This window comes from Arachis ipaensis, chromosome B08, assembly GCF_000816755.2.
Source record: "Arachis ipaensis cultivar K30076 chromosome B08, Araip1.1, whole genome shotgun sequence".
Taxonomy (NCBI): domain Eukaryota; kingdom Viridiplantae; phylum Streptophyta; class Magnoliopsida; order Fabales; family Fabaceae; genus Arachis; species Arachis ipaensis.
This window is the reverse complement of record NC_029792.2, coordinates 125,792,039-125,803,749: the sequence shown is the minus strand read 5'-3', so window position 1 is coordinate 125,803,749 and position 11,711 is coordinate 125,792,039.

Genomic DNA, 11,711 nt, shown 5'->3' with positions numbered 1-11,711 from the left:
TTGGTACTTGGTACGAGAAGAGGGGAAAGTTCAACAACCGATCTACTTTGTGAGCAGGTCGCTGCAGGGAGCAGAACTCAAGTACAGTAAGTTGGAGAAACTGGCACTAGCGCTCCTGACCTCTTCCCGCAGACTACCTTCCAAGGTTCCTATACCTGGCTATAACGGAGGAAGCGCTGGCGGCGGTCTTGGTACGAGAAGAGGGGAAAGTTCAACAACCGATCTACTTTGTGAGCAGGTCGCTGCAGGGAGCAGAACTCAAGTACAGTAAGTTGGAGAAACTGGCACTAGCGCTCCTGACCTCTTCCCGCAGACTACGACAATACTTCCAAGGTTATCAAGTAGTCGTGAGAACGGACCAGGGAATTCGTCAGGTGCTCCAGAAACCCGACCTGGCAGGAAGGATGATGACCTGGGCCATCGAGCTATCCTAGTACGATTTAAGGTATGAGCCCCGACATGCAATTAAGGCGCAAGTAATGACAGACTTCCTGGTGGAGGTAATCGGAGACCCAACCGAGGACACGGGCACACGGTGGAAGCTCCATGTAGACGGAGCCTCCAACCAGACGTCCAGGGGCGCCAGGATCATCTTGGAAAGCCCAGCCGGGGTCATCTACGAACATTCGGTCAAGTTCGAGTTCCCCGTATCAAACAACCAAGCAGAATATGAAGCACTTCTGGGTGGCTTGATCTTAGCCAGGGAAGTCGGGGCCACGAGGCTAGAAGTAAGCAGTGACTCGCAGATCGTCACGTCGCAAGTAAATGGAAGCTACCAAGCCAGAGACTCGCTACTACAGAAGTACCTGGAGATGGTCAAAGAACTGAGTAAACAGTTTGAAGAGGTCACGGTCCAACACGTTCCAAGGGAGAGGAACACACGGGCATACCTCCTATCCAAGCTAGTGAGTACGAAACCTGGAACCGGCAACTGATCCCTCATTCAAGGCATCTCAAAAGAACCTGAAGTTGCCCTCTACCTGACCAGAATAAGCCCCTCCTGGATGGACTCCATCACTGATTTTTTGCAGAACGGCAAACTCCCCGTAGGTGAGAAGGAAGCTAAAGCGTTGAGAAGCGAGGCTGCCAAATACACAGACATACAAGGCCAATTGTTCAAAAAGGGACTCAGCCAACCCTTCCTGAAGTGCCTGCACCCCGACCAGACGGACTACGTGCTCAGAGAAGTCCACGAGGGATGCTGTGGTCACCACATCGGGGGCAAATCCCTAGCAAGGAGCTCATTCGAGCTGGATACTACTGGCCGTCAATAATGGAGGACTCCAAGGAGTTCGTGAGAAAATGCGTTAAGTGCCAAGAGAACGCTAACTTCCACAGAGCACCGGCCACCGAACTGAGCTTGATGACGTCCTCCCGGCCCTTTGCACAATGGGGAGTCGACCTCTTAGGACCTTTCCCAGTTGGCCCAGGTCAAGTCAAATATCTCATAGTCGCTGTCGACTATTACACCAAATGGATAGAGGCCGAGCCACTAGCCATTATTTCCTCGTCCAATTGTAGAAAGTTCATGTGGAGGCAGGTGATAACTCGGTTCGGCATCCTGGAGGTCGTCATCTCAGACAACGGGACGCAATTTACCGATAAGAAGTTCGTAGAATTCCTCGCCGGCTTGGGCATCAAACAGAAATTCTCTTCGGTAGAACACCCCCAGGCAAACGGACAAGTTGAGTCCGCAAACAAGGTCATCTTGCTGTGCCTCAAAAAGCGGCTAGATAACAAGAAAGGAGCATGGGCTGACGAGCTTGCCTCAGTCCTCTGGTCCTACCGCCTAACATACGGGGTAGACGCAATGATACCCGTAGAAATCGGCGAACCGAGCCCACGGTTACTTCTCAAGGGGGTGGAAGAAGTTGTAGAGAAGGACCTAGTAGATGAGATCAGAGAGAAGGCCCACCTGTCAAAAGTAGCACTAAAGCAAAGAATCGCCCTGCGATACAACACCAAAGTTCTCAAGAGGGATTTCGAGCAAAACGACCTCGTCGGCGCAATGACATCGGCCTACCAACCCAGGGAGAAGGGAAACTGGCGGCAAACTGGGAAGGCCCCTACAGGGTCAGAGAAGTGATTGGCAATGGCGCCTACAAATTGGAGAGGCTCGATGGAAGGGAGGTCCCGAGAACTTGGAATACGGGTAACCTGAGAAGGTTTTACCCCTAGATCAAGCAGGCCGGCCAGGCGACCTAACGAACTTAATCACTTACCTTTGTATCTACCATGGTAACAGACTTATTTAATTTCCGGTTAATGTTTACTTGTCATTTTTACCAATTTTACTCCTATTTGTTCTCTTTTCCTACTTACGCACCACGCGACAACAACTTCCACGACGCGTTAAACGGAACCACGATACGGCATCCCGGGACTGATCACCCCAGGGGCCACCTAAACCAAAGCCATTACAAACGGCTACAACGATAGCAAGAGACCACGACCTGGCTTCACCGAACTACCAACACAATGGTAAACAAACACGAGCGCAAAGCTCACACCAACAAAACGGTAACACGACAAAGCGAAAACGCTACCAGAGGCAAAGACGACGATAACAATAAGCCGACCAAGCGACTTTTAAAGTATAACAATATAAACAAAGTTCTACAACAAAAACCAAAAATCCATACAAAAACACAAGGAACAAGAGCTCATTTCTTCGGCATGTCAATAATCTTGCCATCCTTGATCGTCTTGAAAACTCCAATCGCTGATGTGTCAAAGTCGGGAGCCACGATCTTCACCTGGGCCTTAAGGGCCTCCTCAGTCATGAAGATCGCGTTCCTCCCCTGCTCCCTAGTCGCCTTATGTTTCTTCTTAAGCTCCTCAACCTCAGCTTCAGCAGCCTTAGCCGACGAGACGGCCACGTCACACTCTTCCTCCAAGGCCACCACCCGACCTTGCGCGGCATTAAGTTGGCTCTCCAGAATCATCTCCCGCTCGGTTAAACGGGAAACGGTCTCATCGGAGGTCTTCAACTTCTCATCGGCAGACGCGGCCTTCTCCTCAGCAATTTTCAGTTTCTTCCCCGTCTCAGACAATTGCTCCTGAAGAGTTTCAACTTGAGTTTTGAATTCGTTGATGGCCTGGACAGCAGACTCGAGCTTCCTGCGCAGCGACTGCATCCCCGACAACTCGAATTCAGCCTTCCGATCTATCGCGGCACCGCGGAGAAGGGTACGGTACATCCACCTCGCCTGCCCCATAAGCTCGGTGCTAAGGAAATGATCCTCTGTGCCGAGAAGCAGCTGCGAATCTATGAAGGTCCCGGCATCAAAGTTCCGCTCCATTACGATGAGAACCCCCTCTGGGCTGGAGGAAGCCCTCTGCCTTTTGGGGGTGGGGTTAAGCTTCAAATCGTCATCTTCTTGTTGAGCAGAGGACGAGTGCTCGGGGCCGGCCGCTTCCTCGCGAATGGGAGAAATGTGCGCCCCGTCCGAATTCTTCTCCGTCATCTCGGTATCCCGAGGAGACGGCGGCGCCTGATCCTTGTTCTCAGGGCGCCTACAAATTGGAGAGGCTCGATGGAAGGGAGGTCCCGAGGACTTGGAATACGGGTAACCTGAGAAGGTTTTACCCCTAGATCAAGCAGGCCGGCCAGGCGACCTAACGAACTTAATCACTTACCTTTGTATCTACCATGGTAACAGACTTATTTAATTTCCGGTTAATGTTTACTTGTCATTTTTACCAATTTTACTCCTATTTGTTCTCTTTTCCTACTTACGCACCACGCGACAACAACTTCCACGACGCGTTAAACGGAACCACGATACGGCATCCCGGGACTGATCACCCCAGGGGCCACCTAAACCAAAGCCATTACAAACGGCTACAACGATAGCAAGAGACCACGACCTGGCTTCACCGAACTACCAACACAATGGTAAACAAACACGAGCGCAAAGCTCACACCAACAAAACGGTAACACGACAAAGCGAAAACGCTACCAGAGGCAAAGACGACGATAACAATAAGCCGACCAAGCGACTTTTAAAGTATAACAATATAAACAAAGTTCTACAACAAAAACCAAAAATCCATACAAAAACACAAGGAACAAGAGCTCATTTCTTCGGCATGTCAATAATCTTGCCATTCTTGAAAACTTTGAAAACTCCAATCGCTGATGTGTCAAAGTCGGGAGCCACGATCTTCACCTGGGCCTTAAGGGCCTCCTCAGTCATGAACCTCCCCTGCCTCAGCTTCAATGGCCTTAGCCGACGAGACGGCCACGTTGCGCTCTTCCTCCAAGGCCACCACCCGACCTTGTGTGGCATTAAGTTGGATCTCCAGAGTCATCTCCCGCTCGGTTAAACGGGAAACGGTCTCATCGGAGGTCTTCAACTTCTCATCGGCAGACGCGGCCTTCTCCTCAGCAATTTTCAGTTTCTTCCCCGTCTCAGACAATTGCTCCTGAAGAGTTTCAACTTGAGTTTTGAATTCGTTGATGGCCTGGACAGCAGACTCGAGCTTCCTGCGCAGCGACTGCATCCCCGACAACTCGAATTCAGCCTTCCGATCTATCGCGGCACCGCGGAGAAGGGTACGGTACATCCACCTCGCCTGCCCCGAAAGCTCGGTGCTAAGGAAATGATCCTCTGTGCCGGGAAGCAGCTGCGAATCTATGAAGGTCCCGGCATCAAAGTTCCGCTCCATCATGGTGAGAACCCCCTCGGGGCTGGAGGAAGCCCTCTGCCTTTTGGGGGTGGGGTTAAGCTTCAAATCGTCATCTTCTTGTTGAGCAGAGGACGAGTGCTCGGGGCCGGCCGCTTCCTCGCGAATGGGAGAAATGTGCGCCCCGTCCGAATTCTTCTCCGTCATCTCGGTATCCCGAGGAGACGGCGGCGCCTGATCCTTGTTCTCAGAATGGCCCTCCGGCTTCCCGTCAACCTTCTCATCGGCTTTCTCCTCGTCACTGTCTGCCAAGAAGGTCTTGAACAAACCCTCAAGCCCTGTCACCGAAGCAGACATCTCCACTACAACAAGCAAGTAAACAAGTCAGTCGTGAAACCGGCACAATCAAGTGAAGCAGTAGCAATGCAAAAGAACAATAAAAAACAAGGTAAAACAGCTCACAAATATAATTCCTGGCGACCTCCCGGTCACCCATCAAAAGGTGGGGGTTCACGTGATTCTTCCCAAAAACCGCCAACAGTACGTCGGCAACCTTTTTGTCCATAGCGGACAGCCCCTTATAAGACACCTTAATGAATGTGTTAGACCCTGTCCCAAAGCTCCAGTACGTCGGAATGAGGCGCTCCCCTTCTAACGACAACCAAAAGGGGTGACGACCCTTGACCGGACGCACCTTAAAGTATTTATCTTTAAACCCATGGTAAGAGTCCTCGAACAAACCAAAGATCCTCCGCCCCTGGGTAGAGCGGAAGAACATGAACCATTTTCTCGCTTTCCCCTCCTTTGAAGGGTTCGTGAGGTTGAAGAAAAAGAGGAAGACATTGAAAGACACCGGCAGCTCCAGGTATTCACACACCATCTCGAAACAGCGGATGAAAGCCCAACTGTTTGGATGCAGCTGCGACGGTGACACGGATATTCGGCCAAGGAGCTCCATTTGAAACGCGGAAAATGGAATGCGAACCCCACCTGGGTGAACATGCCTTTGTAAAACCAGATCCATTCGGAAACCCGGGGGGAGTGAAAATTAATCTCGTATAGCCGTTCACTGGGGGCAGGAACGAAGACATCGTAATTGGCTTCCTCGTCTGTCCCCCCGCACAAGTACTTGCCTTGGCGGAACTCCGTTAGCTCCTCCAGACCCATTTGATTAGGAGAGTCTTTTAAGTCGGAAACGACCCAAGCATAAGGATCGTAGCTCGCGGCGAAGGTAGAAGTCCGTGAGACGACGCGAGGCATACCTACAGTGGGGTTACCACTCGGTTAGTCTACCAGGTCGGGAGCTCGGAAAAACCCAGAAACTACACTTAACCTATCCAAATGACTAAAAGCAAGAATGGCTAAAGCACAATCCAAGTAAAGAAAGATGACACCCTAGAATGGTAACCCCCTAACGCACCTATTCAACACTAAGACCATCTAGCATACAAATCAAACAAGCAGCAAGCACAAACAGCAAACACGCAGAAAATCCAATAATTAGGATAAGAGAACCTTGAAGCAGAAAAGAGAAGGGATCGATGTTTACCTGGGTTGGTTGCGAAAACTTGAAAGAAAAAGAGATGCACAAGGATGCAGGAACAATGCTTTGGGATATTTGGGAGTGAAGAAGATGAAGATAGGAGAAGTAAGAGTGGGAGAGGAAAACAAATGCAAAACTGTTTAAAACTGCCACTCAAGAAGCGCGAAAAGCCTGGGGGAAAAATGGTCTTTGCGCACAGGATTTTCCAACCCATTATGAGCATTTAATGCTCCGCACGAGGAACGAGGCGACGAACGGTCACCTCAGCAACAAACAGACACGCGCGCAAGAGGCACGTCCCCTCCACGGGCGGCCGACCTGGCGACAACACACGGAATAAGAGATAGCGCGCCACCAACCACCTTCACGATCATTGCTGGCACGTTGGGGGCACTGTTACGGCCTGACCCAAACCACTAGCGGGCCGGCCCGACCTGAGCACCACCCGACCCGAACGGTCAGGTGCGATGGGGTCAGTCGCCAACCCGGACACGCGTCCCTGACAGCTACGCTATAGCTGTGAGAAGGAAGTATCAAGGAAGGTGGGCCTGTCCTTGATGGGCCCACCTCTAACACGGTATATATGGAGAAGGTCCTACCCTTCCTCCAAGGTACGTCACATACCACCATCCTTTTTTCACCTGCATTCATTGCTGACTAGAGCGTCGGAGTGTCTTTGCAGGTGACACCCCCCTCACACGAAGTGCTCGGAACATCGTCCATTCCTTCCCGGCAGCTTACGACTAGGCGAGCCCCCATCTCATCATCAACCAGAATATTAATCCGATCCGTCCGATACCCGACCTACCAAACAAGGTGAAAATCGACACAACCTTGAAAAATGAGTTATTTATGGAATTTGCTGCAGGTCGGTACATTATTGCTCGTGCACTGGAAAAATGGGTGGACTTCACGAGGTTTCTCGGCTTCTGTCCCTGAAAGTGAGACAACATCGAAGCCGACAGGATGACAGCCTTGTTGAGAAGGGTAAAAGAGTTGATAATGTAGAGTCATCATCAAATGTAGATGATGGTGATTTGGAAACACCATCTAAACCATGTATATATCAAGATACACATAAGTGGCTTACAAAACTAAGACAGTTGGATATAATTTGGTTTGAATAACATTATGCGAGAGTATTGGTTTATTTATAGTTCCATGATTCTACATTGTTACAGTATTTAACCCTTTATACTTTTCTGAGAGCAAGTAATAAGTAAACTCAGATCCTAAATGTGAGGGTTGGCTCCTTTGTTTTTGTTTCTTTTACATGTTCTTTTTTGTGTGTGTCAAAATTGACCCTAAATAATGGAGGATCCTTATGTTTTCTATTTGCACGAGACTTAAGAATTTCAATATTCTTGTATATAATGAAATAACCATTCTAGGAATATATTAAAATTAGTCACTAATATAAAATACATGTTGAAATATAAAATATGTATTGAAAACATGAAAAATCCATTATACATGAACACAATAAACACACCTTTGATATCACAAGGCTTACTCACCTTCCAGACAGCATTCAAAAGTTAAAATCCCTCACAATTTTGAATCTTTCTTACTGCCCAAATCTCCTTCAGTCTTTGCATTATCTGTCTAGTCTGACATCATTGAGCACACTTTATTTAGCAGGGTGTTTTCTCACATCTCAAGAGTCACGGTCTTACAATCTTTGCAACTTAGCGTCTTTGACGGATTTGGATTTATTAGAAAACTATTTTGTAAGGGTTCCAATAAATATCCATGAAGTCCCGAGGCCTAGACGTCTGAATCTAGACTACTGCCCTAAGCTAAAGGTTTTACCAGAACTTCCGTCAAGATTTCACAATCAAGAGTTATATTGCACAAGATTGTGAAATCTTGACGGAATCTCTGGTAAAACCTTAAGATTAGGGCAGTAGTCTAGATTCAAACGTCTAAGCCTCGGGAGTTCATGGATATTTATTGGAATCCTTAAAAAATTGTTTTCTGATAAATCCAAATCCGTCAAAGACGCTAGGTTGCCAAGATTGTAAGATCGTGACTCTTGAGATGTGAGAACCCCGCTAAATAAAGTATGCTCAATGATGTCAGACTAGACAGAGAATGCAAAGACCGAAGGAGATTTAGGCAGCAAGAAAGATTCAAACTGTGAGAGATTTTAACTTTTGAATGCTGTCTGGAAGATAGTAAGCCTTGTGCAACAAGCAAGTAAACAAGTCAGTCGTGAAACCGGCACAATCAAGTGAAGCAGTAGCAATGCAAAAGAACAATAAAAAACAAGGTAAAACAGCTCACAAATATAATTCCTGGCGACCTCCCGGTCACCCATCAAAAGGTGGGGGTTCACGTGATTCTTCCCAAAAACCGCCAACAGTACGTCGGCAACCTTTTTGTCCATAGCGGACAGCCCCTTATAAGACACCTTAATGAATGTGTTAGACCCTGTCCCAAAGCTCCAGTACGTCGGAATGAGGCGCTCCCCTTCTAACGACAACCAAAAGGGGTGACGACCCTTGACCGGACGCACCTTAAAGTATTTATCTTTAAACCCATGGTAAGAGTCCTCGAACAAACCAAAGATCCTCCGCCCCTGGGTAGAGCGGAAGAACATGAACCATTTTCTCGCTTTCCCCTCCTTTGAAGGGTTCGTGAGGTTGAAGAAAAAGAGGAAGACATTGAAAGACACCGGCAGCTCCAGGTATTCACACACCATCTCGAAACAGCGGATGAAAGCCCAACTGTTTGGATGCAGCTGCGACGGTGACACGGATATTCGGCCAAGGAGCTCCATTTGAAACGCGGAAAATGGAATGCGAACCCCACCTGGGTGAACATGCCTTTGTAAAACCAGATCCATTCGGAAACCCGGGGGGAGTGAAAATTAATCTCGTATAGCCGTTCACTGGGGGCAGGAACGAAGACATCGTAATTGGCTTCCTCGTCTGTCCCCCCGCACAAGTACTTGCCTTGGCGGAACTCCGTTAGCTCCTCCAGACCCATTTGATTAGGAGAGTCTTTTAAGTCGGAAACGACCCAAGCATAAGGATCGTAGCTCGCGGCGAAGGTAGAAGTCCGTGAGACGACGCGAGGCATACCTACAGTGGGGTTACCACTCGGTTAGTCTACCAGGTCGGGAGCTCGGAAAAACCCAGAAACTACACTTAACCTATCCAAATGACTAAAAGCAAGAATGGCTAAAGCACAATCCAAGTAAAGAAAGATGACACCCTAGAATGGTAACCCCCTAACGCACCTATTCAACACTAAGACCATCTAGCATACAAATCAAACAAGCAGCAAGCACAAACAGCAAACACGCAGAAAATCCAATAATTAGGATAAGAGAACCTTGAAGCAGAAAAGAGAAGGGATCGATGTTTACCTGGGTTGGTTGCGAAAACTTGAAAGAAAAAGAGATGCACAAGGATGCAGGAACAATGCTTTGGGATATTTGGGAGTGAAGAAGATGAAGATAGGAGAAGTAAGAGTGGGAGAGGAAAACAAATGCAAAACTGTTTAAAACTGCCACTCAAGAAGCGCGAAAAGCCTGGGGGAAAAATGGTCTTTGCGCACAGGATTTTCCAACCCATTATGAGCATTTAATGCTCCGCACGAGGAACGAGGCGACGAACGGTCACCTCAGCAACAAACAGACACGCGCGCAAGAGGCACGTCCCCTCCACGGGCGGCCGACCTGGCGACAACACACGGAATAAGAGATAGCGCGCCACCAACCACCTTCACGATCATTGCTGGCACGTTGGGGGCACTGTTACGGCCTGACCCAAACCACTAGCGGGCCGGCCCGACCTGAGCACCACCCGACCCGAACGGTCAGGTGCGATGGGGTCAGTCGCCAACCCGGACACGCGTCCCTGACAGCTACGCTATAGCTGTGAGAAGGAAGTATCAAGGAAGGTGGGCCTGTCCTTGATGGGCCCACCTCTAACACGGTATATATGGAGAAGGTCCTACCCTTCCTCCAAGGTACGTCACATACCACCATCCTTTTTTCACCTGCATTCATTGCTGACTAGAGCGTCGGAGTGTCTTTGCAGGTGACACCCCCCTCACACGAAGTGCTCGGAACATCGTCCATTCCTTCCCGGCAGCTTACGACTAGGCGAGCCCCCATCTCATCATCAACCAGAATATTAATCCGATCCGTCCGATACCCGACCTACCAAACAAGGTGAAAATCGACACAACCTTGAAAAATGAGTTATTTATGGAATTTGCTGCAGGTCGGTACATTATTGCTCGTGCACTGGAAAAATGGGTGGACTTCACGAGGTTTCTCGGCTTCTGTCCCTGAAAGTGAGACAACATCGAAGCCGACAGGATGACAGCCTTGTTGAGAAGGGTAAAAGAGTTGATAATGTAGAGTCATCATCAAATGTAGATGATGGTGATTTGGAAACACCATCTAAACCATGTATATATCAAGATACACATAAGTGGCTTACAAAACTAAGACAGTTGGATATAATTTGGTTTGAATAACATTATGCGAGAGTATTGGTTTATTTATAGTTCCATGATTCTACATTGTTACAGTATTTAACCCTTTATACTTTTCTGAGAGCAAGTAATAAGTAAACTCAGATCCTAAATGTGAGGGTTGGCTCCTTTGTTTTTGTTTCTTTTACATGTTCTTTTTTGTGTGTGTCAAAATTGACCCTAAATAATGGAGGATCCTTATGTTTTCTATTTGCACGAGACTTAAGAATTTCAATATTCTTGTATATAATGAAATAACCATTCTAGGAATATATTAAAATTAGTCACTAATATAAAATACATGTTGAAATATAAAATATGTATTGAAAACATGAAAAATCCATTATACATGAACACAATAAACACACCTTTGATATCACAAGGCTTACTCACCTTCCAGACAGCATTCAAAAGTTAAAATCCCTCACAATTTTGAATCTTTCTTACTGCCCAAATCTCCTTCAGTCTTTGCATTATCTGTCTAGTCTGACATCATTGAGCACACTTTATTTAGCAGGGTGTTTTCTCACATCTCAAGAGTCACGGTCTTACAATCTTTGCAACTTAGCGTCTTTGACGGATTTGGATTTATTAGAAAACTATTTTGTAAGGGTTCCAATAAATATCCATGAAGTCCCGAGGCCTAGACGTCTGAATCTAGACTACTGCCCTAAGCTAAAGGTTTTACCAGAACTTCCGTCAAGATTTCACAATCAAGAGTTATATTGCACAAGATTGTGAAATCTTGACGGAATCTCTGGTAAAACCTTAAGATTAGGGCAGTAGTCTAGATTCAAACGTCTAAGCCTCGGGAGTTCATGGATATTTATTGGAATCCTTAAAAAATTGTTTTCTGATAAATCCAAATCCGTCAAAGACGCTAGGTTGCCAAGATTGTAAGATCGTGACTCTTGAGATGTGAGAACCCCGCTAAATAAAGTATGCTCAGACTAGACAGACTAGACAGAGAATGCAAAGACCGAAGGAGATTTAGGCAGCAAGAAAGATTCAAACTGTGAGAGATTTTAACTTTTGTGGAAGATAGTA